Source organism: Pteropus alecto, unplaced genomic scaffold (genome assembly GCF_000325575.1).
Source record: "Pteropus alecto unplaced genomic scaffold, ASM32557v1 scaffold94, whole genome shotgun sequence".
In the NCBI taxonomy this organism is placed as follows: Eukaryota; Metazoa; Chordata; class Mammalia; order Chiroptera; family Pteropodidae; genus Pteropus; species Pteropus alecto.
The window spans coordinates 1,827,833-1,849,510 of record NW_006437736.1 but is presented as its reverse complement, the minus strand read 5'-3'; positions in this window follow the sequence as shown (position 1 = coordinate 1,849,510).

The following is a 21,678-nucleotide window of genomic DNA, read 5'->3' as shown; positions in this document are numbered from 1 at the left end:
GTATCCTGCACTGTGCTAAATGTTTAACCCACGTTATCTCATTTAATTGTCACGACAACTATTGTTATTCCTATTTTATATATAAGGACACTGGGGCTAGTGGCGTTAAGTAACATGTGTATGGTTATAGCTGTGTGGTAGAACAGGGATGCAGATTTGGCTCTTTCTGGATCTGGAGCATGTGCTTTTAACTGCTGAATAAGTAAGTTGTAGTTTTGTGCATTCATTCAACAGGCTTTACAGAAACCTGTTCTATGCCAGGCCATGACTTAAACCATTAGGATAGAGAGGAAAGCATTTGACTTAAATGATTTCAAAATTGACAGACAGAGATAGCCTAGAAAACAAATATATATTAATAAATATTCATGTCTCGTATTCTCCTCTTAAACACAGCAACCACTTGATATATATTTAATGAAAGAATAAATGAATAAAAACGAATATGCGACAATGAAGAATTTCTGAAAATATAATTACATTTCTAAGACAAAACTCAATCTTGAAAGAGTAACAGAACATTTGAGTGCCAGGGGCTCTGATGAGTTTTCCCATGATGTTTCATGGTTCCTCTGGCTTTCTGCCTGAGATCTCAACACATTTCATCTCACGTGATCAGTTAAGAGGGCCTTGATGTCTGTGTAATACAGAAGTGCATTCACAAGTTTTCCCAACACACTAATGCTTTGATGTGCCCAGGAGCAAGTGTTCCAGTAATTGAAGACCCTGCAACAGAAGACAACATGTCTTTCTTTAGTACATGCAATGGCTAATTTGATGGCTTTGAAAATTACTGCGCTTTCCACATGTTAAGCTTCTAGAGAATCTGGGAAGGCTTTCCTCCCATATTAAAGCAGTGGATTCAGGAAGAAGGCTACACTCTGGGTAGTATTTTTAATTCTAATGAAATAATTAGTCAAATGAGACATAAGGCCCAAGGTGTAAAAGCTGCTGTGGGTTGACTGTGGTCTAGGCGCACTTGCTTGTGCAAAGTCAGCCTTGTCGGTATTTATAGTGGGGTAGTTGTATTCTGAGTGCTCTCATTACAAGCAGTTTTGAACGGTCTTCCCCAACCCGTTCTTCCTGTGAATGCTTTTATTTTTAGCACGCAGTTTTTACCACTGCAAGGCATTAGGGCAGTGATGCTTTTATGAGTGTTTCATTTGCAGGTCCCTCAGACTCCAGCCAAAGTCTTCCCACCTCTTGTGATCTAAATGAGATGTATTTGGCTTCCATCCAAGGCCCTGGAGGTTCAAAGCATTGTCTCGTGTTCCCAGGGCCTTTACATTTCCCTTCGCCGTCTTCGGCCCCAGGCTTTGGCTTCCTCGCTTTACAGGAAATCTCACCCTCTAGTGCACGGCAGCTCAGCCGCATACACACTCAACCCGCCTAAGAACTCAGCTTCCTACACACACATACACTCGGACACAGTAGGCTCTTTTTAAACCCTCCATGTGTTGGTCGACTTTGCTGAAGACATGTATGTACGAGAGGAGAGTCGGAGCATGGTTTATATCTCAAGCATATCACTCCCTTAACCATCTTTCCCTTCCTAGGAACAAAAGAGGGGTCCTCTCCTTTCTAGTCTTCTCTTTCGTCTCGTGCAGAATGGCTTATTTTTTTCTTTGTTGTCATAGCTTCTGCCTTCATCCGTGTTTTCAGAGGCCCACCTTCTTCTACTCCAAAAGCTTACTAAGGTCTTTCTCTTTAAAAAAGACAGTTTATTTCATTTAAACAACAACAAAAAATTCTGGTACCAGCTGTTAAGATAATGCATTTTCAGTTCCACTCTATTTCCCAAAACTTTTACCTTCTAGGAATTGTACAAAAGATTCAGATCCAGTGGCACCGACTCAGGTCAGAGTCCAAGATTTGATTTCTTTCCCTGAACTGCTGGGTGTGTGATTCTCTGAGCTCTTCCTTTGCTGCTGGAAAGACTGAAGTCTTGTGTTGACATGGCAACATTATAAGATGGTTGAGCCTCTGTAGCTTGGTGCCTAGGGGATTCCGGAGAGCAAAGCTTCCCTGTAGATCAGTACTGCATAGATAACAAGAGCAGAAATAAAACTTCATTGATCTAAGCAGTGAGTATTTTGCTTTTTCCCCGACAATGCAAACTGGCTTAACTTGTCTGCAACGGATTAACTTGGCTGCCACGACTGAGCTTCTTTTCTGTGTTTTCGCGGGCTGCTACATGGCAAGCCCTTTTATCACAGGTGACTCTCATTGGATGTGAAGTGTTTGCAAGAACATTTTCTGGCATTTTTGCACGTGCTTGGCAATTGCAGTTTGTACTTCTATTATCCTTCCACTTCACCCCCAAAAAGCTTCATTTGCTCATCCAAAAGATATTTATTTCTTGTCTGTTCGACGCCCAAATTGTGGTTGGCCCTGGGCTTTTAAAAGAAAACATGATAGATATTCTTGGAGGGGTCTGGTGTCACTTTAGTGTTTGTTGAAGATGTTAAATTCATTGATCGATTCACTCATTATTCAAAATCTGTTCAGTCTTTGACGTGCCCTGTTAAGCAGTCATAATTTAGCAGTAACCAAGACAGACACTTGCTGAAGCTCTTGGATCTTGAAGTCTAGGGGCAAATGCAGATATTGAACAAATAACTCCAAGTGTCAAGAATGCAATAGAGGAAAATCATAGTCATCATGACAATAACTGACGGTTATGGGGTTCTTATTATATAGCAGACTGTTTTGTGTGAGTTATATGCCACAACGTGGTCAATGCCCATGACATCACTCTCCCAGGGGACACTGATGCACGGAGAGGTGGAATAACTTGCCCAAAGCCCAAGGCCAGTCCCTGGCAGCTGTGGCTTCAACTCCAGACCTAGGGAGCCCAGCGCCCACTCTCTTAACCACACTAGAATTCTGACGAAATCTCAGGGTCGGGGGAGACAACCTGGAGGAAGTGATATATCGGCTGAGACCACGAGTCCAGTTGGAATGGCTTAGGTGAGGGGATCAGGGAAGCACACAAGGTAAGAGAGCAGGAAGTGCGAAAGCCCCCCTCCCCCCACCCACCCACACACAGACCGAAGAGGGCGTGGCATGTTCCAGCCTCTGCGGGAAGTCCCGAAGTCCTGCAGCACAGGGGCCATGAGAAGCTCAGGGGCCATGAGAAGCTCAGGACCCCTTCCAGCCCTTGTCTTGACAGCACATGCAAAATCCACTGGCAGAAGAGGACTCTAGGCCCTGCTGGCCTGCGTCGATAAGCGGAGGCTCCCCTGGTCTTGGGTCACCTCTTCCAGTGACAGTGAAGTCTGCTGCAGGCACCGGGGAGTTAGTGGAAGGCAGTGTAATTACTGAGGTGACAGATCAAGTCTTCTATTTGAAAGAGCAGTCCCCAGAGAGGCTCCCAGGTTTGTGACTTGAACTATAAAGAACTTCTTGTTTTTTTCCACCTCAGTGGATATTCGATGGTTTCGTGGACCTGTGGGAAAGAGATTGAGAGTTTTGGAAGAGCAGAGGGAGGCAAAAGAGGCCTCTGTTTTATTTCCTTTTGGATTGGAGAAAAATATACGTCAAGCTCAAAAGAGATGAACAGAACAGAGTGAGACTGTCAACTTCTTCCCCTGTCTTCTCTCCTCCTCACTCACCCTAGTCCTCAGTTTTCTTCATCAGCTGAGCAATCACTTGGAGGCTTCTTGCCTCTCAGACCCCAGGCACCTGCAGCTCATAAGGGCTGTGCAGTGTTACAGCATTTGTGGGTATGGTATGAGCGTGTCGACACTGCACACTTAGCCTCCACTTATTGTTTATTTACTTCAAAATGCAACCATTCACATAGTCATTCTGTGGATGTGATTCGAAGTCGGGTTTTTGATCAAATCTCAGCTGGATGCTATTTCTAAATTGTGTGACTCTGGGCAAGTCACAGATCCTTGATTTGAAAAATGGAGAAAATAATATGACCACTCAGGATTTGGGGGAGAATTAAGTGACATAATGTATGTGTATCAGTGCTCACTACATTATAGGTAGCATTAATATTATAGTTATTATTACAATGAAATGCCAGGTATTAAGACAGTTGTTAATTAAACAAATAATTTTAAATACTTTCTTTTGGCCAGTGCTATGCCAAGTTCCATAAAGATGACAAAAAATGGTTCCTATTCCTCCGAAGCCCCCTGTCCAGTGAGAGAGGTAGACCTCTGTGTGTGACAAAAGCATTCAAGAGTATTGCAAGAATTAAGCCAAGTGAGCTGAATGAGAAATGGCTGGAAAGGGAGGAGAAAGCAGAAAGCTAAGGGAGGTGCCCAGAAGCGAGGATGAGCTCTCCAGCATGGCGCCGTCCCCTAGGGAGAGCATCGAATCTGTTTTGTGGAACTAGGGAAAAAACCTCAGAGAATGATGCAGGTGTCTGATAAATGAGAACTGTCCCAGCGATCGAGTTTCACCCTTTGGGAAGGCGTTCACTGCACAGTGAGAAAGAGGACGAGCAGGGGGCTGAAGAACATCTGCTGATTCAATAAAGAAGCGAACATTGAAGAATTATGCCAGAGGCTTAATTCGGCCTCTTGCAGGGAGAGTTTGTGACTCAGAGAGGGGGCCCTTGGCACCGTGGCGGCCAACCATCTTCAGCAGCACTGGTTCCGGGCTAGGAGGACAAAAGCGTGGGACTCATCAGGCAGTGATAGGGATGTCAAGTGTACAGTTAATTTGGGCATGAGAGGATTCAGCCTCAGTATGTGAGAGCCAAGAGAATGTGGGCAGAAAGGGGAGCAGTCTTCCTTGGGAGACCTCAGGAATAAATGTTTCATTTCTTAATTTATCCATTCCCATTCACGTTTTTTTTAGGAAGCAGACTGGCTGAGGGGCAGAGAGAGGCACATAGATGAGGTCAGGGTTCCATCTGTAGAATATTAACAGGTGGGGGCCAAGCTTTGGAATAATATACTTACTATCATCTTTTGCTCTGAATACCTTTGGAATGATCATTCTTTAAAAGAGGTAACTACACCACACTGTGATGGATGTTGTAATGCAGGTATTACAAAGAAGAATGAATGAATCAGTGGGCCTGGGGAACAATGAGAATCTGGAATTAATTCAAAGACAAAGATACTTAAGCCGAGGCTTAAAGGAAAGCTTAAATTTGCTTGGTGACATTAGTTATTGCAGAGAGCGGGAACATCAGGCGTGAAGGCATGAGGGCGTGGAAGAGTAAGGCGCATTCTGGTAACGACGAAGTTAACAATGCTTTGGAGGAATAAAAGAATTGAGAAGTAAATCAAATCTTGGAGGCCCTATGTCCTTATCTGAAGAACTTGGATTTAACGTGAAAGTGATGGAAAGCGAACTGCGGATGCAAAAAAAGAATGGTTCTTGCTTCTAGGAGGCGCATCGTTGAGTAGGAAAGAAGGATGTGGATTTTATGCAGGAGAATAGTATGACCAGGAAGATCCACAGCCCGTGCATTTCCTGGGCCAACCCCCTAGGCAGTCTCTGCTCTTAAGAGGTACTCATCTTTAGCCGATTGTAACTCTCAAATCAAACTACAAAGATATTCAAAGATAGAGATTTTACCTAAGGTATTTGAGTTGTACATAGCACAAAAAACATCATCAAATTTTCCAGTTAGCCATTTTCCCCATTTATATCCACAGATATAAGATCTTTATAAGGTGGGAAAAAATCTTTATATGTTAGCAGTTAAATTTTCTCTTCTCTACCCCGGTAACACCTCTGGGGAGCATGCTAGAATGGCTGTGTTTGGTAGATAAACTGCTTTCTAAGGAGAACTATTCAAATTCAGGAAGACCAATTATAGAGCGTATTAAACAAACATATAGTCAGAAAGGATGGAAAAATTCCATGTGTCAATATCTTGGGCTTGCCCAGCTCTCATACCATCTTAATGCACGAGGCAAACAGACTACTTTCTTCTAGAGAACTCTTTTCTTGGGAAGTTTAAAGAAAACAAATTTGGTGGGCTATATTCACAGAAATGGAATTGTCTCCTGGTCCAATGTGCTTGGTTTCAATACTTACAAAGCTCACACAGTCTGATGGGTTCCATATATCATATAATAGGACAAGAGCCAGGTGCCATGGAAACACATCTTAGGAACAGTTTACACAGTCTCGCAGGATTGGCAGAAAGCTTCTAGTTGGAATTTTTAACTAAAGCTGAAGGATGATCAGCAGTTGGTCATGAGAAGCAGAAGAGGGGTGGTGATAGTGAAAAAAAGTCCAAGGCTGGGGAGATTTCATGTGCAAAGGCCTGGGGTTGCAAAGAAACACAGAAATGAAAGGAAATGCAATCAGCTCTGGAAGTCTAGCTCATAAGATAGTGTTGGAGTAAGGCACAAAGGAGGCTGGAAGGAGATTTGGTAGGGAGGCCGAAGCTAGCTGGAGATAAAACCAGAGAGGCAAACATGGCCCCAGATCATGCAAGGCATGAGATCCCATGTTCTTCCCGCATTTACTCTGGGCTTGGTCATGTCAGTTGGTTCGTTTGGGCTAATGGCATGATAGCAAAGGCGTTAAAATCACTTCCCATTAGGACTTGCTCTGTTTTTCTTGCTGCTCTGCAGACTTGGCTGCTGTATTAAAACATTCAAACTAACTAGCTGGATGGAGAGAGGCGTGGGCCCAGTTGTCCTCATCACCCTGGCCAGTCACCAGGCATCCAGGGCCAGCCAGCCCTTGGTTGACCCAGTAACTGAACACAGACCCATGAATGAGCCCAGATGACAGCACATGGAACAGAAATAAGCCATCCCCACTGCCAGTCCACAGAACTAGGAGCAAATAAATGCTTGTTGTTTCCAGCTACTAGGTTTGGGGGTGGTTTGATATGCAGCAATAGAAAATGATATAACTCCCATCTCCACCAAGTTCCTAAGGAAGCAAAATATGCCAGAACCAACAGGAGCATATGTTGCAGTTCCGCTTGCTCCTTAGTAGACCTAGCACCCAGTGACACTAGTGGATAGACTTCTGATGAAAGTTCTGTTGAGCTATTATGGGGTTTAGCCCTGGAGGTCCAAGTGAGATTCCTATTTTCCTCTGATTCAAAATCTTAGCAGCGGCATGTTTTCAGTTGTCTGTGGGGGAAAGAAAAATATGGCTAGATCCTGAAAAGGGTCTGAATCAATACAGAGTGAAAGGGGAGACGCAGACGAGGGCATGGCTCCCGGGGACCCGCCCACCTCGGCAGTGATGCGAAGCCAGCATCTTGGGTGCTGGCCCATCAGCTCTCCTTCCAGGGAGACTGAGTCAGAGTCGGGAAAGGGAGATCTGCGTGATAGACAGAGGGTAGCCCCGTTTCCTTCCACCAAGAAAGCATTCGGGAGACGGCGTTTGCGTGCTCAGTAATGATTCTATTCTGAACGGGCTCCCTCTAGTGAGAAAGATGTAAACAAGTACCTGTTAGTCACGGTCCAGCCGGGGAACAGAAGTGACACTAGATATGTCAACCTAGAGAATTCCATCAAAGGACTTGGTGAACACGCACCTGTTGGAGAAGTGAAAAGGCCGAAAGGGAGCACTGCCGTACTACAGAGAGGGTAACCGTAGGAAGCGGCCTCCACCGCTAGGGCTGCGGGAACAAAAGGAGAGGTTGGCCCCAGAAACCAAGAACTTGGAAGAGGGGCCGTGAGGAGCTGGACTCGGACCTCCGAGGAGAGAGCACTGCCCAGTCAGTGGTGCTGCTTTAGAAGTTCAGAAGACCCCACGGCGCTGGGGCGCAGGTGTACTGTCCAAGGGGAGGGCACTGGCCAGCCCCCAAGGGCATCCTTGAGGCTGATCCCAGACGTGCATAAAAGAGCCAGAGAGTAGAACCAATGCCATGGCAGACGAAAGGCCCTTGCCGAGGGAAAACGGACAGAAACTGCAGACAAACGGGGAGAAGCAAGTCCTTTCTCCCTCCTGCTCTGCAGGACTCCTCAGTGCCTTCCACTGGCAGAATCTAGGAAGAACCCCTTTGGGGAGGGAGATGTGTGGCTCTCGGAGCCCCAGGCTCAGAATCAGAAGCAGAGTAAAGAAGGCGGGGGGCTTGCCGCTGAGACACAGGGACCTCTGGCTCACGGGGCTTGTCTCCTAGATCTGAGGCTTCACAGAGCTTCGAGTAAAGGTCTACGAAAGGCAAGCTCCCTAAAAATGGCTTTCCTGAAGTGGGCTGCTTGGTGCTGTTGGAATCTGAGATGAGTTTGGATAGTATATGAGATGCATTTAGGTGTGCACAGCCATGGAATTAAATAACATTGAGCAATGTACTGAGATAGTCGTCCAATTTCTGTATTTCTTTTTTTTTTTTTTAATTAAACTTCTTGGGGTGACATTTGTTAATAAAATTATATAGGTTTCAAGTGTATAAGTCAATAATACATCATATGTATATTGGATTGTGTGTTCACCACCCAAAGTTAAATTTCCTTCCGTCTATATTTCTGATTAAGGTGACCAGCAAGCCCCAGTTTAGTATCAGCGCGTCTTCAGCATCCTTGCCCTTGCTGTGTTACATTTTAACAAAGGGAGAGAGCAGGCCTCAGGCTTAGAATCATCTTTAGCAGCATCCTTGCCCTTGCTATGTTACTTTTTAACAAAGGGAGAGAGCAGGCCTCAGGCTTAGAATCGTTGCCAGGAAGCCCCGTAGGGTTTAATAACATCATTTCATCTGCATAGAATTTATTCCCTCCCCATACCTTCCGATTTTCAGAAAGCGGTTCCAATTTTTTTACTTACTAGTGATTCCTGTTCAAGTAAATTTATCTGTGCAACATGTGGATAGATTCAAACCTATATAGTGAATAAATAATAATAGTGGAGGTATATAGACACAGCAAAAAAGAGAAAAAAAAAAAATCTCAAAAGTGGTACGAAATGACCCATGCTTAGGAAAAAGTGCCCCAGGGCAAATCCACAGAAAGGCATTAAGTGCAGATTGAACATGGATACCATTAAAGAGTGGGCAGCGGTGGAGTGTGCATATTACAGAGAGGACGTTTGTCACCTGACTTTGAACGGCAGGCTTCCTGCCCTGGCTGGGGGAAGGATGCTTGGACTAGCCTGTTGGAGCCCACCTTGCCATTTGGCACCTCTCTTCCCCCAAAGCAAATGTGTTTGGGGCCAGATGGGCATAACTTCTCAAGAAACCTGACATAGGGATTCAGCTTCCACACTCTGATTTCGCATGTTCTCCGCGTAGCAACCAGACTTACTGGTCTTCTTAGAGCCAACTCTCTAGTAAAATAATAATTCACATTTTCCCTTCTCTTTCCTGCACAGGCCTGTGAGCATTATCCATCAGCATGCGGCCTCATGAAGGCCAGCACTTTGTCTGTCTTGGTCACTGTTATATCCTCTATATAACAGTGCCTGGCATATAACGGAATGGTAAATATGAGTACATGGATGAATAAATGAAATTAATCAAGGGTTTTCAAACTTTTATAATCTTTGATTTCTTTCTTGAAAAGAAATCCCGAACCAATATAAAGCTTCTTTGGCTATTTTGGAGTAAGAGGCCTCAGACTTTGTCTCTTTGGTTTCTTTATACCCTCTTCAATGGCAGAACTGGAGTGATTCAAGGAACACATTTTTTGAAGACTTCTTTTTTTTTTTTTTTTGGCAGTGGTGGGCGGGGAGTTTTAGGTTCACAGGAAAATTAAGAGGAAAGAACAGAGATTTCCACATACTCCTTGTCTCTCACGTGCACAGCCTCCCCAGGTATGTGTACCCCGCCAGAGTGGGACTTTGTGACAACTGATGAACCTATGTAGACACATCGTAATTACTCAAAGTCCATAAGTTACATTAGCGCTCACTCTTGGTATTGTACAATCTATAGATTTGGACAAATGTATAGTGAGGTATCTCCATTATAGTATCATACAGAATATTTTCATCATCCTGAAAATCCTCTGTGCTTCCTCTCTTCGTCTCTCCCTCCTCCCAAGCCTTGGCAACCACCCGTCTTCTTATTGTCCCTATAATCTTGCCTTTTTCAAAAAGTCATATAGTTGGAATCATATAGTATGGAGCCTTTTCAGGTTGGATTATTTCACTTAGTAATATGTATTTAAAGCTCCTCTGTCTTTTCATGGCTTGATAGCTCATTTCTTTTTAGTGCTGAGTAGTATTCCATTGTCTGGATGTACCACAGTTTATCTCTTCACCTATTGAAGGACATTTTGGTTGCTGCCAAGTTTTGGCAATTATAAATAAAGCTGCTGTAAACATCTCTGTGCAGGTTTGTGTGTGGACACAAGTTTTCTACTCCTTTAGATAAATACCAAGGAGTATGAATACTGGATCATACAAGTATGTTTAGTTTTGAAAGAAACCACAAAACTACTTTGCAAAGTGGCTGTACCGTTTTGCAAGGAAACTCACTTGAAAATCAAATCTCAATTATACTTACAACAACGACTCTACAAGTTAAAATTTTACCCCTATTTTGGAGATGAGGACATTGAAATTCCAGGGCATTTCATGATTAGCCCAAGGACATATAGCTGTAAGGAACTAGGATGGAGCTAAAGCTTAGGATCTCATCATGAAGCTTGCTTTCTCTCTTAAAAAAAAAAGAGGCAACAGCAACCTCGAGACTCTGGATTATTCTTCCTCTCTCTAATAAACACTGAAGTTAGTTCAAGTCAATTCACTGAGAGCAAAAAGTCAAACTGGTTGTTTCGGGGTCATGTAAATGAGCAGCCATTTCGCTACCTTTTTTCTGTTCATTTTTTCAGTTGACAGTTGTGACACTATGTAATCTCAATTTTTACACATTAAAGCAATTAATTCCATGGTGTCTCAAAGAGGTAGATGCCCTTGAGGTTCAAGAATGTCCACAGAACTTCCTTCCCGTGATCAAGTTCATATTCCAGAATCTTCTTTCTCTGGGTCATGGGAGTATCTCACTGTGGACTCCTGCAAAGAATCTGGATGCCTTTAGAAGTATCTAGCTTCTTTGTTAAGGTATTTGAAAAATTAGAAGTGACTTTTAAAAGATCTTAATGTCTCTGAGTTTAAATGACATTTAATCCAACTTCCTATCTCATCATCTTTTTAAATGGCCATTAAAACAAATTATTCAATCCAGGTTTGAGTGTTTCTCAGCAATGGCAGCAGACAACAGTAGTTGGGGAGCTCAGCATCCTATGAAGCAGCCTATTCCACTACTGAGAAACTCCAAATATTGGAAAAATTTTCCTAATATACATGAGCAAAATTATACATGCCTATAATCTCAGCTCCTTGAATCATAGATTCAGGATGTTAGAGAAAAGGTATCTAATATTTTCGAGCACTTATTATTTGTTATAATAATTATGATTTACATTCACTCTCCCACTCACTCTTCTGTGAGGTAGTTATCATCATCCCCGTTTCACAGATGGAGAAATCAAGGCCAAGCCAAGTTGAACAACCTTTCACTCTCCCTAATAAAAAGTATAATTGGGATGTGAAAATTACTTGTCAAGCATGTAAACTTATACTCTTTCAATTGCCTTACTTCTGAGAGCTTGCCAGAGCTCTCCAGTATTGTAATCCTATAGTTCTCACCATTTTCTCCTTACGGATGCTATTCTTATACAACAGCTTTCCTTACTTGTTGCTGTGCTTCTCGGTAATGAGGGCAGTTGAGAGGGTTACACCATTTTCCAATTCTTTTCCTCCTGCAGGAAAAGGCAACAACTATCACAATCCCCAGGAGGCCTTACAGTTTGCAGAAAGTATACCTACCCTGAAAATATTGACAACTCCAAATCCTTTCTGCATCCTATATATATTTTCATTAAGAATCTCTGATAATTTAAACTGTATTTTACCAATGAGAAATGGGCTGTCCCACATGGGTACATTGCAGAAGAAATGTTTGTAAATGGATGTTCGCTTAAGGTGAGTCTGCAATGGGGAAAGTTCAGGTGTCTCAAAAGGGCAACTAGATTAATTCAAAGTCAGCTTCAAACTGACACCTCTTTGGGTCAGATAGATATACACTTTGGGACTTCAAAAACAACTCGTACAGGAGTTGAAAGGCTATCGCCAAGGTGAGTTATCACAGTTAGTGCAACTTCAGCACCATTTATGTACGTGAAAGGTTTCTGGGATGACTCGAGTTTAGGGTCAAGGTAGAAGACATTTTCCATCATTTTCAAATCAGCTTAGGCAAATTAGTGTCTGAACAAATCATGACTAATCTATTCACTGGGCTTTAAAGACAAACTCCAAGTCAATTCTTATTCAGTTTTTTTTTTTTTTTTAATCTCTGAAACCTATTTGACAAAAATCCCCTACGGGGTTTTTTCTTGTTGGCTTTACATTCTTATTCAAGACACAGGGAAGAATCACGTTGGCCGATTCCCAATGGAGGGGAAAGGAAGTCATTGCATCTCTTCTGTGTGACAGAGACATTTGCAAACATTATTGTGTTAAACCCTTACAATAACCTTTTGAGTGCATATTATTGCTTTTATATTATAGATGAGAACATTGAGGCTACCAGTTTTGTTACTTCCCCCAAATTAAATGGACACTGAGGGCAAGAGCTAGAACTTGAATCTTGGCAATTGAATCTTGTTGATTAACACTGGGCAAAATCCCCCCGAGTCTAGAGAAACCCTTTGGGTCTAGAAAATTTTAAGCTGTAATCTAATAGCTAAGATATAACAACAACTAACATCATATAATTTTTTCTATGAGCCAGGCCTCCTTCTAAGACATACTATATATATTATAACTTGTTTAATCCAATAACACTTTAAGATAGGCAGTTATTTATCCCCTATTTTACAGATGAGGAAACTGAGGAATAAAAGGCTTAAGCTCACATTTTAGGGCCCACAACTAGTCAGTGACAAAGCCAGGATTCACACCCAAGTAGTCTGGCTCCATGCTCTTAATTGCTATATTTGAACTAGATTAGGAAAAAAAAAAAAAAGATTTTGTTAAGGGAAGCAGGTTATCTATATGGAGCCTAGAGTATTTCCTTCATTCCTGGAAGGGGGTGGGGGTGGTGCTCTGCCACGTAATGATGGCAGGCCAACTGAGTAATAAACCAATGAGGTGAATTGGATGATCTTGACAGATGTCATCAAAATCTGACATCAGGATCAGCAAGCAGTTTCCTGGGAGAATTTGTTGTCACATGCGGCCTCCCTAAAGGCAGAGACTGGCTCATCCCGGCCCCTCCCCATCACTACCCTCTTGCCTGGAAGCTGTGTTCAAACTCCAGGTATTCGGGATCTTCCCTGATGGGGCATCTACCTTTCCACTTTCCACTGCAGCTTCCATCACTTGCATTCTGTCCTTTATTCTCACTAACCTTGTTGCTTGAATGGGCAGTTCCTAGAATGAGCAGACTCTTTCATGGCTCCATAGCTTTGTGAGTGCTATTTCCTCTGTCTGGAGCGCTCTTTCTCACCATCTCTATCTGACAAATTCCTCCTTACCCTTTAAGACCCAGTTTAAAGCAGCTGCTACTCTCAAGTCCCCCCGCACCCCCTGATTTCCTCCAAGCAGGGAGGAAATCTCTTTAGTGGCACTAAGGTCCCTAGACTTGGATTTTTGCACTCATCTCTCGCTTTGTATGCATTTGTTTGCATGCCTATCTCTGCCAACAGACTGTCAGGTCCTCAAGGGTAGAGATAATTATTTGTTATCTTTGTATTTACAATATATAGCACATAATGAAACTAAACATTGAATGAATGATTGAGCAAATATAACACATTAAATTATCACCAGCTAACCAGGAGATTTGTTAAAAAATATATTGGCACCCGCATTGCACATCAGGTCTCTTGTAAATGTGGGCAGTGTTAATCTGTCCCATTGAGTCATATCACCTCTAGGTATTGAGACGAAATTGAGGATCCAGTGCTGCAAACCGGTGACAAAATAGAAAAGAGCGATTCTGACAAGGCACCGCTGCGCTCAGAGTGGGCAGCCAGACTCCTGGACTGATATTTCTTCTCTATAAACAGAAAGGGAATCTCCCCAGAGGGACAGCAGTATACCAGCTGTCCTGCGTAAGAGTCCTAAATTGCAGTTCTTAGACCTTTTTATGGAAGAGCATCGTCGCCAGTAAATAGATTTAGAATCAATAAGCATTTATTGAGCACCCAAGCTCTGCACTGAGGTCTTCTCAAATCCATTCCGCTATTGATAGGAGCCTAATCTGATTTGATTTCATTCGACTTGATCTTAACAACAACTGTGTGAGAGATGACCAGTTATTTCCATTTCAGAGACGGGACATCTGAGGCTCAGAATAGGAAAGACGTACTCAAGGGGATATAGGAAATGAGTGCAGGAACTGGCGTTTGAGTCCAGATATTCTGACTCCAAGCCCAGTGATCTTTCTACCTTCACAGAACTGAGTATTTGAGGCAAAAGGATCAGCCTTGCTAACGCAGCTGGATTGGGACAAGGTGATGCCCTTCTTGCATCGAGGTGTATTGTTTACTGAAAAAGTCAGCCTGGAGGCCGGACCCACCAGATAAGACAAAATCTAAGAGTCCACTTGCTCTGATCCAGTCATTCAAATCTCCTCTCTCCAGTCTCTCTCCTGCTCGTCCCAGCCAGTCCCAGAATGAGTCGTCTACATTAGCAGCCTCTGCTTGCCCCCTCTTATTTGTTCTTTCCTCTTCAGAGTGGAGTTTCACTAGAAAGCAACTTCACTGTTCCCTCCACATCTCTAAGGATGGATAAACTCATCTGACTGCTGGTGCGGGAAGAAGGCTGAAGCCCGTTTGCTCCACCCTTTCTTCCCCTTCTTTTAGGCTTATCTGTTCATCCATGCAGTAAGTCTCCTTCAGTACAGTCTACTCTGCAACCAAGAGAACTAAACTGGGGAAGGGCAGGTCAGTTCTAGGGAGAGAAAGAAGTAGCAAGCTCATCCAACCACACTTCAAAGCCACATTGTGCTTTCCATCTGATTTTTGTGTCTTAATTTCTCAGTTGGTTCTGCCCACAGGCTGGGAAGCTAGAGACGCCATTAATAGGTTCCCCCAAACTGATCATGCTCAGTTGCAATCATTCTTCTCATCGGTGACTTCCTAATTTGCCCCGTCCAAAGAATTCTCGTTAGTCCTTACCTCACCTGGTGTCTCAGTAACATCTGATACGAATGACCACTTCCTTCCATCTTCAAACTTTTTTTTTTCTTTGTCTTTCCTGGCCGTTCTTTTCTTGGAATCTTTTATCTGCTCTACCTCCTCCTCCCTTCCCTTAAACGTGAGACTCTTGGCATATATACTTAACTCCTTTTATCAGTCTTTAAATTATCCTCGAGCAATCACATGCTTCCGTGGTCCTAACGACCACCTCTTGTCTGATGATACCCATCTTTATCTCTTGCCCAGTGTAGAGCCTTGTGGATGTAGCTACTTAATAGACCTCTTTGTTTTGATGTTCCATGAACATCACAGTTGCTAAGGTGTCCTAAATCAAACTTACCGTGGTCCGCATTAACCCTGCCCCTCTCATTTCAACGAACTCATTTAATAGTGCCATTAGTACCTGGTGTCAGAAGCCTAGGAGTTATTCTTGATTCTGTCCTCTCCCCCAGCTTTACATTCAGTCAGTGCCTATCTGGCCAATTTTACGTACATATACGTTTTAATTAATTCTCTTCTCTCATCCCTACCAGAGCTCTGTCTTCATTCCAAACCTCATTATTTTTCACCTGAATTATTGCACCAGCTTTCTATTTCCTATACCCAGGTTCACCTCTAATAGATCATCCATGCAGGTGTCATAAAAATATTTCTGAAATAAGAAGAAGACCATGACACTCCACTTAAGGTCCTTCAGTGGCTCCCTAACAACTGCAGGATAAGGTCCTTGTCCCTTAGCACACACCACATGCCCTCGAGATACTGCATTCTCAACAACCTCTTTTTCACTTCACACTTTATCCTCCTACTATAACAGATCTTTTTATAATCTCGACACATGCTGCTGCTCCTATTTCCTCACCACGAAATGCCCTTCCCACGTTCCTGTACCTGGATGATGCCAGTTCTGCTTAGTGATCACCTCCCTTAGGAAGCATTCTTGAAATGCCCCCTTGGGCTGGGTTTGATATCACACTTCTTTTCCTCCAACTCGCCTGTGCCTGTGCATCCCCAGAGCATTCGTCATGCTGTATCGCACTCACCTGCTTGGCCCCTGGGACTGACAGGAACCATGCGTCACTCATCCTCACACCCCAGACCCTAGGACGGGACGTGGTAGAGAGCAGGGACGTGGTGAATTTTAATAGAACAACACTGAGCAACACTATCGGATGTTTTTTAGAGAATAAGAATAAGAATTTGAATTGAATCCATGTATTAAGTGGGGGTATGGCCAAAAGCAGGGCTGCTCTTTCTCTCTAGCTGGCAGGGCCCACCAGATAAGATCAAAGCCGAGATCCTGGCATAGAAGGCATCTTTGTACTCTAACCTGACCATTCAAATGCCCCTCTCCAGTCTTATTACTCCAGGAACTGTATTTTTCTATGACTCAATGCAGGAAGAAAATTCTAGAAAAGATCTTAGATTCGTCTCTCAGCTGTTTGTGGACACCAGCAAATAAAACATTAGCATGTACTATACCCCTAAGTTAAGTGCTACACCCCTCTGAATTTTTATAAGAATTTTAGCTTTACAGCACAATTCCCCAGTAGTTATCTCATTGGGTCCTAAGTACACAGAAAAGGAAGCGCGTAGAGGCATCTGCTCCTCTGATCTGCATGGCACCCATTTTACCACTGCACCCCCTTTTCTTGCGTCTCTCTTTTTATAAGAATGTCCTCTTCTCCTTACCCAAGTGATTTCTGTAGGAATATAGAAATATGGCCCAAGCTGGACCAATTCGATCATCCGCGGAGACTTCTGCTGGAATTTTTGGAAAGACTTGTTTCCAGTGGGTCTGGGGTTTCCGGTCGCCATCTTTTCATCCCATGGAAAGACCCTATGTATCTGAGAACTGGAGAGAATAACAGAATCTTAACTATTTTGACCGAAGCCCAGGATCTGGCCTTGCTGAACTTTTGTATTTTTCTAGACTTTTTAATGATGTGAGTCAATGAGTCAACAAATTCTTTTTCCTGAGGCTTGATTAAGTTGAGTGCCTGTCGCTTGTATCCAAAGCACTTTAATTTCTATTTAACCGAGAGGTTACGTAAATCTACGAAGGTCTCGCAGCTCACAGCGGTATACACGATTTTGAACAAACAATTCTTTTAGAAGATATTTTCCTTCTGCTAATGCATAGGTGCCTCTGTAAGAATATATATGTTCATGGAGATCAACCCAGGCCACTGAGCCACACACTTTGCCTAATGTATTATGTATGACCTTTCTTGACTCAGACAACTGACCTTGAAATTGAGTAACTCATCTGGCTCCACCAGCCGACTTGGCTCAGACCCAGCATCGATCCTCTAGTTTGTCCCTTATCATGTCGGTGCCTTTTACGATTGATTCAAGATCGGGCCGTTCCTCTGTCAAGTGCTTCGCATACCCATTCCCAGTAAGGCCGACTTTGTTTATAACTGGTTCTTCCTAGACATTCAAGAGCCCATGGGTCAGGGTCTCCCTTCAGCTCGGGCAGTGCACTCACATTTCCCCCACATCTCTTGCCGTCTGTGGACACGCTGCCCAGGAACCTTGTGGCACCAGGGAATGGGCAGTTCCTCAGCTTAGGGGCAGTTTGTTTCAGGCCTGACAAACAGTTAGAAACTGTATGGAAAGTACTCATTTCCGACTCAAGTCCAGGACTATTCCTTCATAGGTTTCTAGAGAGAAGTTCTTTTGGAAAGTGGGTGCATAGCTTCAAATATTTTAAAAAATGAGGAAAGAAATGAAAAAACTTTCTTTTAGCATCTTTAGGACATTACCCCTGACTTTTTAAAGATAGCATTTCCCTCTTGCTATCGTAGCAAGCAGGAGCCACCTACCACTTAAACACAGACCCCCTGACACCCTGGCCTTTTTGGCTCTTCAGTGTTGAACTGCTTGCCAAAACTCACCCTGCATCTTTGGACTTTTTCGTGATGTTCCTGGTATCCTCGAGATGCCTCATCACTGTGTTACTTGCCAGCTGTTTTCTTGTTCTCTTCGCATTCTCTAATGTTTCCTGGAATAATCTGAGCACTTCCTGATACTTTGCAACAAAAAGTGACCAGCTCGAACCCTTGGATTGCGGCCCTGTGGGGGTTTTTTTTGCACGATTGGTCATGTCTCTTTCCAGTAGCTGATGTTCCGGTAGTTGCCACTGCCCTAGTTTTGAGGACAGTTCTGAGGTTTCTTGCTCAGTAGAAATTTGGATCGTGCCTCTGGCCTTGTTGTTCTCCCTTGCCCAGCCCCCATTTGCCCCATCCCTCCCAGCCCCTGTACCTCACCCATGCCTCAGTTCCCCTAAATAGAGCTTCTTTTTCTGTTTACCATGGCCTATCGGATCTCAGTGGGAAATTCCTAGAGGGAAGAATTTCTAAATGTGGGCCTTAGGATTAACCATGTTGTATTACATGTTGTATTAGGGTTCTTCAGAGCATGTGATTATGGAGGCTGACAAGTCCTAAGATCTGCAGCTGGCAAGCTGGAGGCCCAGGACAGCTGATGGTGTAGTTCCAGTCTGAGGCTGAAATTCCAGTCTGAAAGCTGCAGGCTCAAAACCCAAGAAGAGCTGATTTTTCAGTTCAAGTTTAAAGTCAAGAAAAGAACCAACATCCCAGCTTAAAGGAAGTCAGGCAGGAGGAGTTTTTCTCCACTTGTGAGAGAGTCAGCCTTTCGATCTATTTAGACCTTCATTTGACTGGATGGGGTCCACCCACGTGGTGGAGGGCGATCTACTTTACTGAGTCTACTGATTCAAATGCTAGTCTCATACAGAAATACTCTCACAGGCACACCCAGAACAATGTTTGACCAAATGTCTGCATACCCCATGACCCAGCAAGTTGACATATAAAATTAACCACATGTATACATTGCACAATGCAACCTATAAGACACTTTTACCTTTGTGTATCATATTTTATCCTCAAAAATCAGGCACTGAGATAGGGTTTTCTATCCTTTTTCATATACGCGGTAACTTAAGCTGACAAAACTCAAGTACAAGGTTCATTTATTCACTTGCCGTCTATATATCAGATACTGTGACAGGCGTTGAAGATTCAAAAATAGAAATTGATTGATCATTACTATATAAACGGTGCCGCAGGAGTTCAGGAGAACTAAACTCTGTGTTGGGCTTGAGCTGGCTGGACTAGAAATGGCAGAGCAAAGTTGTGTCTTGAAGAATGATTAGTGAAGAATCAGGTAGCATTAGTTGACAAATCAAAGGTGATGAGAAGCTTGAGAAGGAGCAGTTAAGTCATCTCAGAGTTTGCGGTAGTGATGGAAGAAGGCTCAGGAAGCAGTGGGTGGGTGTCGTGGCATTCGGGGAGGTTTTCAGAAAGTTTCAAGATGAGATAAGCTGAGATTCTGGATGGGAGGTTAGTGAACGTGAGCTGGAGAACTGTCAAAACTGTCATTTCCGCCCTGAGAGTTCAGAGTCAGCATATTAGACTTTTTCTCTCTTTTGCTAACTTTTTACTTTCAATTAATAAATCCTGCTCATTCTATCTCCCAAATATCTCTTTGATCTGTTCCCTTCTCTGCCTCCCCATGGCCACTCCTTTAATTCCGATCCTTCTTAACCTTGACTAATGCAATAATATTCTGCTTTTCTTTCTACCTCCTCCAATCTCTTCTCCACCCAATCACCAGCAATCATTCTAAAATGTGGTTTGAATATAGACTTTGGCGTGTGACAGGCCTGGGTTTAAATTATGTCTATTTTGCTATTATGTATTATGTCACATACACACACACACACACACACACACACACACAAATACACACACATGCATGCACACGCACACACAGATATATATGTCAGAACATTTCGGAATGATTTCCAAGGCAGGATCCAGGCATTCCTAACTAATACCATGTGATGTTATGAAAAATTCCCCTTTAATCTCTAACACGAAATGTATATAGAGTGCTTAGCACAGTGCCTACCACATTATTTTGGACTCACTAATGATCGCTATTTTAATTATAGATTTTTGTTTTACTTGTTTATTATCTAATCATACCTACTCACCTATAGTTTGAAGCCGTATAGAGTCCTACAGCCTTTCTTGATCTGGCTCCAAACAAGTTTTTCAGTTCTCATCTTATACCTGTCAACTGCATACTCCCTATGTTCTAACCAAGTTGGAGAACCTAATAGTTACTTGGTCCATGTGATGGTTCAGGCCTCCATGTCTTTACACATGTTATGGTCTTTTTTTTTTTTGGTGATGATTTGGGGATGTCTAGAAGTCTTGCACTGAATCTCAAAGACACAATTCAAATTTTACCTCCCTAAGAAGCTTTTGATGATTGTTTTAAGCAAAATTAACTACTCTCCTCCATGTCACCACTCTACCTTGTGCATACTCTTCAGATAAGATTATTTTACCTAATAATCTTATTTTCATATTTGATTTAATGTCTGTCTGTCCTCTTATTTGGTGAACTCTGCATAATAGGCAGGATCGATCACAAGGGAAATGTTTTATATCAGATGAGGAAAATTTATCGATATTAATGGAAGTAGAATAAGATACATTTGTGAATGTAGAAAAAAGTATATAGACAGATGGAGCATCAGAAAATAAGGAAGAGGAACTGCTGTGTGTTTATACCCTTGTGATCACAAAAGTGAGATCAGCTGTACACGTATACTGACTTGGTCCAAATAAAGCAAGAGGTGCATATATAATAAAGCTGAATCCTGGTAATAGAGCCACCTTATGATAATAATATTGAAATAAGGAACCCATCCATATGTTAATGAAATAAATCATAGCTAGAGACAAGCAACCAATGTTCTGCCCAGATCCACTTTGGAAGAAGGTACAGGGAAATATTTGGCAAGGATTTGTGCAGCAAAGAAAAAGCTCAGGAGGAGAAGAATTTGAACCGTGTGTAAAGGGTCCAATGTTTGCAGAACTTTCTTGGGTAAACCACTGACTTTAGTTGTGATTAATATAAATAACGCAATAAATGTTTTGGAAAGCCTCATGCCACAAATGCATCACCCAGCACCACCACTGTGGGGAGGGACTTTGGGCTAGTGGAGCACCTTTTTCTTGTGGTCCATTAAGTTGCCTGGGCCAGGAGCCATCAAAGTGGCCTGTGGCTTATTTTCTCTCCCAGGCTCCTGCTTTTAGGCAGTAATAGCTGGACCTCTCAGAAGAGATAGAGAGAACATCCGAGATGAACCAAAAATTTTAGCCTTTGCATCTCTCTAACTTAGCTGAAAGATATGACTGAATGAATGGTAATATATATTGTTAGGAAGGGTAAAATCCTAAATGTGTTGAGTCTTATCTAAAGAAGTATCTACCATTTACAGTTGTCTGCTATTAAGAACAGTATGAAATGCTTTCTATCTGTTGACTCATTTATCCTCATTTAACACTGAAAACCATTATCTTTGTAGGGTGGGCTTTGTCATTCCTATTTTGTATACAAGAAAACTGAGGGTGTGTATAATTTGTTCAAGGCCACAGAAATAGCAGGTGGCAGAGTTAGCATTCAAATTAAGTCCGTGTGCTCCCCAGCCCTTTTATATCAACAGCCATAAGGATTCTACTCTCCAAATAATAAATTAGGGAAA